Consider the following 6,023-nt stretch of genomic DNA (forward strand, 5'->3'; position numbering starts at 1 on the left):
AGTACTTTTCTGGCCTGTGTAGTGGGCTGACTAGGGTCCCCCAGGTTCCTGCCTGTCCAGGACCTCAGAATGTGAACTTAATAGGAGTAGGGTTGTTCATGTAATTAGAGGAAGGATCTCAAGATGAGGTCATCCCAGGATGGAAGGGGCCGAAATCCAGGTAGGGCCCTTATGAGATGAAGGAGTGGGATATCTGAAAACCAACCAAAGGGGAAGAAGCCACGTGGAAAGAGGCAAAGACTAGAGTTGAGTGGCATCAAGAGCCACCAGGAGCAGAAAGAGGCCAACGTTTGCCGAAGTCCTTGGGTGCAGCGCCCACTTGTTAACTGCTGGTGTTGGATGTCCAGTGTGCGGAACTATGGAAGTAAGTGTCTGCCGTGCAAGCTTCAGTGTGTGGTCATGCAGGAAACCAACGCACACTCCGTCACCCAGCCCTTTCCAGCCCGCTGTGTTCCTCCGCTTGCCTACACAGCTGTTGAATGTAAACGGTGGCTTGAGTTTTGGTTTTGTTTTTAGTGTGCTGTGAGTGTGCATGTGCAGACGGGTGTTTAAACTTGTGCATGTCAACCTCCACTGTTAATCTTCAGACACGACCTTGCAGTGACCCCTCTACCGCAGACTCCCAAGTGCTAGGATTATAGACATGTACCACCATACCTACCTGGCTAGGATTATAGACACGTACCACCAGGCTCCACCCAGTTTTCTACCCACTGGGATATGTGAATGGAAAGGATCAGAATAGGGGCTGCAGAGCCTTGGAGTCTTTCTTGGGAGCTCTGACGAGGGTGGAGAGGGTACCCTGCCCAGTCTGAGTATCCTTTCTCCATTCCCTCGGGGTTGCCTTCTCGCTGAGGTACCAGGCCAGTGGGGCCTCTGTAGTCACACACAATGGACCCTCTGTGCCTGGTACAAAAGAAACTGTGAATGGAAAGGGCAGGGGTGAGGGCAGAGGAAATAAGGCTGCCTGTACTAGAAATGAGTTTTGGCCCTGGCAGAGGTCTGGGGTCCAGGACTGGGCATGGTGCCCTGGGCTAGACACTAGTTCACTGCTTTGGGGCTACCTGCAGCCTCACTGTGATGATTTCAGAACGGCCTCTCTCCCCAGTTATTTATCAATCCTGATACTGAGAGATGAGGGTCACATGACCTTCCCTGGAGTCTGGGCTCTCTCTGTAGGTGGATGCACAATCCATGTGGCACAATGACAGCGTGATAGGTTTCTGGGGTCAAGAAACTGCAACTTTAGGGACCAGAGAGCTGTCTCACAGGTTACGAGTGCCTACAGCTCTTTCAGAGAACCTGAATTCTGCTTCCAGGACCCACACTGGTTGGCTCTAGGGGGTCCGACACCTTCTTCTGGCCTCTGTGGGCATCCAAACACACACACACACACACACACACACACACACACACACACACACATACTACAAATAAATCTTTTCTTTTTTCTTTTTCTTTTTTCCTTAGACAGGGTTTCTCTGTTCTCTGTACAGCCCTGGCTGTTCTGGAACTTACCTGGTAGACCAAGCTGGCCTTGAACTCAGAGATCTGCCTACCTCTGCCTCCCAAGTGCTAGGTAGGATTAAAGGTGTGTGCCACCACTGCCTGGCGCAAATAAACCTTAAAACAAGCAAACTGTACCTTCCACTTTCCTGCTCTTGGAAACCCACCCGTCACGTTTTGAGGAAGCCCAACAGCTCCAGGACAAGCCCCATGTGGGAAATGACAGAGGTCCAGGCATGAATCCTGCAGCGCTAATGGGTCATCAAGCCTGTCCAGGGCCCTAGTTCCCTGGAGGACAGAAGAGTCTGCTGCGCCTAGCTCAGCTTGCAGATGTGGGAGCCAGATGAATGCTTGCTTTAAAAACAAAAATCAAACAAACAAAAACCTGTGTGTGTATGTGTGTGTGTGAGTGTGTGTGTGTAAACTTGTGTGCACAGGGGCTTGTGTGAAGGTCAGAGGACAAGCTCAGTTGCCATTCCTTATTTTCTACCTTATTAGAGACAAGGTCTCTGTTTTCACAGCCGACTTCATCAGGCTAGCTGACCTAAGAGCTTCTGGGAAAATCTGTCCCCACCTCTTCTCTCTCCACAGGAGTACTGGAATTCCAGCCACACTGCCACAGCAGACTTTTTGTTAGTCCTTGGAATCCAAGCTCAGGTGCTTGTTCTTGTATGACAAGCATTTTAAGCACTGAGCCATCTCCCCAGCTCCTGCTCAACTAATATTTCAGGCCTGTATCTCCATAGCAACAGATAATTGCAATTCTTCAAGTTAGGTGTGGTGGCGCACACCTTTAATCCCAGCATTCAGGAGGCAGAGGCAGGTGAATCTCTGTGAGTTTGAGGCCAGCCTGGCCTACGAGCCTTGGCTACATATAGAGAGACTCTGTCTAAAAACAAAAAAAGGCAATTCTTCCATGACCAATAATGTCACCATTGATGCCTGTAAGCTGGTGAGGTGGGAACAGTCGTCAGTGGGTGCCAGGCCCCTCTCCTGGCCCCAGCTTCCGAGTCTGCAGGTGGCAATTATAAAAATACTTCATGAGAGTAGTTGAAGGCAAGACTGAAGACAAGGGACTTGGGGATGTGGACGTGCTCCATCAATGGCCATTGCTTATTATTATTGCTGTCTTTTCCTTTTTAATTTTATATTACATTAATAAATAAAATTATGTATTTTTTATATTATTATTATTGTCTGGGTTTTTTGTTTTTCTTTCAGACTTTCTAAAGTGCTAGAATTACAGCCATGCACCTCCGTACCCAGATTTATGTGGTGTTGAGGACTGAACCCAGGGTGCACTAGGAAGGCACTTGATCCTAGCTCCATTTAACATCATTTTCTCTTTTTATATATGATTTATTTAATTTTATTTTATGGACATTGGTGTGAGGTTTCAGATCCCCTGGAACAGGAGTTACAGACAGTTGTGGGCTGCCATGTGGGTGCTGAGAATTGAACCCGGGTCCTCTGGAAGAGCAATCAGTGCTCTTAACCGCTGAGCCATCGCTCCAGCCCCACCATCATTTTCATATGCAGTAGCTAACTCCTTCCTTAGGCAAGTCTTCACTGCCTGTTTCTTCAGGAACCTCTTCTTCCGAGAAGCCTTCCATGGCCACCTCCACGCACTGGCACCAGTGCCCTGGACTAAAGGTCGTACTGTATGGCCACTGCTTGTCTACCACACTGGCACCATCTCATGGGTACCCTTCGAGAAGCCAGCCAAGGGCTAAGGCCTGGAAGCCAGGACAGAGAAAAGGGACACACTGATGGGGTGGGGGGCCTCTGGATATTTGACGGTGGCCCAGGCTGCCTACCTCAGAGTATGCGGGTTTTTTTTTGTCCATGGGCATGCCTGCTTGGGTTGTATTCATTCAAGCATGTGCACACATGGATGCTGTTTTGGCATCTACAGGAAAGGATGTAGGTATGGGTCACACTACCATTAACTGCCAGGTCTCTGCATACACCTGTGGGCGTGGGTGTATCCCTACAACGTGCCCTGACACTGGGGCATGACTCCGTGTGCCCAGAGCCAGGCTGTGGCAGGGTAAGTGTAGCAGCTGCTACAACCAGGTTCTGCCATTTCTCATTTGGCAACTAAAAATAGCCAGTGCCCAACCCTTATCCCAGGAGACAGAGACCAGCAGGCAAGGCTCACAGGGCATCTCAGCCAGGCTTTTGTCCTTTCTTAGGCTACCACACTCTCTGGCCTTCCCTGCCTTGGGCTCCCATGACCTCATGCAAGCCTTGCTCAACCAGAGCCACAGGAGAGGGAAGGGCCAAGGCCCTGCCCATGTCCATGCAGCTGGACACAAGCAAGGCCTGATAAGGTCAAGCAGGGATTGGGGTCCACCCCCGCCTCTGGCCAGGCATGCGGACATGAGTCAGCACAAGGGGCATCAGCAGCCCAGGCCTGGCCACGGGCTGCTGACAGAAGGCCTAAAGGTGGACTATCTTCCCAGGAAGGCCAGGGATGGGTCACCTGAGCTCTGACCTCACTTTCCAGTTCCTAGCTCCACTTCCACCACAGAAGACCCCTGTAGGGCCCTCCTGCCATGCTGGCTCCCTGTCAGCTCTGGACATACCCTTGGCCTTGGAAAAGTTGATGAAAAGTTGATATCCTCTTTAAGAGGAGCGGCTGGCTTAGTTTAGGAAGTGCCCATCCCTGCTCTCCCCAGGCAATCAGCATGGCCTTCAGGCTCAGGCTCCGCCAAGCATCTCAGGGCCCCCTCCTCCCCCCCCCCCCCCCGTGTCTCTGTAAAGGCAAGTCCTTCCCACAAGCATCCAGTCTCAGGGCTTTGTAAGGCTCTGGGGTGTCTTTTGAAGTTCCATCCACACTGCTCCCTCACAGGGTCCAGCCGTAGGCCAGGAGGTGTCATTGTTGTCCCTCCTTTACAAGGGACAAAACCACAGGCCTGTAGGACAGATGTTGGCTGGAGACTCGCCAACCTTCTGACTCCCTGCACGCTCCAACATCCACTGTGGCTGCTCAGCGCTCTCCTGCTGGAGTGCTCAGCCTCAGAAGTGCCGACAACCCAAGGTCCAGGGCCCTGGACCTGGAAAGGCGCCCAGCTAGGGCTAGGTCAGCTAGAGCTATCGTGAGCCCCTTTCGCAAAACTAAACAAGTGGTTAAAGCTGGGCAATAGTGGCACTCGGGAGGCAGAGGCAGGCTGATCTCTGTGAGTTCGAGGCCAGCCTGGTCTACAAAGCGAGTTCTAGGTTAGTCAGGGCTACACAGAGAAACTCTGTCTTAAAACAAAACAAAACAAAACATCTTTTTGTTCTGTTCTGTTTTGTTTTGTTTTGTTTTGCAACAGGGTTTCTCTGTGTAACAGTTCTGGCAGTCCTAGAATTCACTTCGTAGATCAGGCTGGCCTCAAACTCACAGAGATTCTCCTGCCTCTGCCTCCCAAGAGCTGGGATTAATGGTGTGAACCACCACCTCCCAATCATTTTTTTTAAAAGTCAGTCTCATGCCCAGGGAGGTGGCTGTCAGTAAAGCACTTGCTGAGTTAAGCATGAGGAGGAGAGTTCAAATCCCCAGAACCCACATAAATGTCACATGGGTGTGGCTGTCTGCTGTAGTTCCAGAGCTAGAACAGTAGACAGGGATCCCACTAGGCAGCTGGCTAGCCAGCCAGCCAGCCAAAGCGATGACTCTGGATCTGATTGAGAGACCCGACCTCAACGAATAAAGGAGAGAGCAATGGGGGAAGACTCCTGACCGCCTCAGGAGTGCACATGTGTGGTCATGAGTGTGCCCACACACCCACACACATACATGCAGAGAGAGACACACACACCTCATACACACGCATTCAAAGCGGGGTGGGGGGGGAGATGAGAACAAGAGGGAATATTTTACATAACCCAGGCTGCCTTGAACTAGCTGTGTTGACAAAAATAAAGATTGGAACTACTGATCCTCCTGCCTCTACAATCCAGGCCTTGGGATTACAGGATTATAGCCGGTACTGCCATATCCAGCCTTTGGTTTTTATTTCTCTCTCCGGTTTTTTGATTGTTTGCCTTGTCTTGAGTCAAGGTCTCACTATGTAGCAAAGGCGGCTCTGTAGACCAGACTAGCTTTAAGACCACAGGGATCTGCCTGCCTCTGCTTCCCAAGTGCTGGAATTTAAGGTTCAAGAGCTTGGAAATGCAAACTGAGCACAGCAGACCCTGTCCATCCTCCTGGGAGGTAGAGGGCAGCCATCCAGACAGCGGCGTGATATGTCCAGAGGGGGGTGTCCTAGCTTGTTTCTGTCACTGTGATAAACATCGTGAACGAAAGTAACTTGGGGAAGAAAGGGTTTCTTAGGCGTGGAGGTCTGGGTGGCAGTCTGTCACTGAGGGAAGGCAGGGCAGGCAGGCACTTTCAAGCAGGAGCAGAGGCAGCAGCCCCGGAGGAAGGCTGTGCGGCCTTCTCGGGCTCTCTTCCTTATACCTGCAGGAGCAACACTGACCGTCGCGGGCTGGGCTATATGTTCAGGTTTGTGTCAACCAGCACAATGTGA

This window comes from Arvicola amphibius, chromosome 9 (genome assembly GCF_903992535.2).
Source record: "Arvicola amphibius chromosome 9, mArvAmp1.2, whole genome shotgun sequence".
Classification (NCBI taxonomy): domain Eukaryota; kingdom Metazoa; phylum Chordata; class Mammalia; order Rodentia; family Cricetidae; genus Arvicola; species Arvicola amphibius.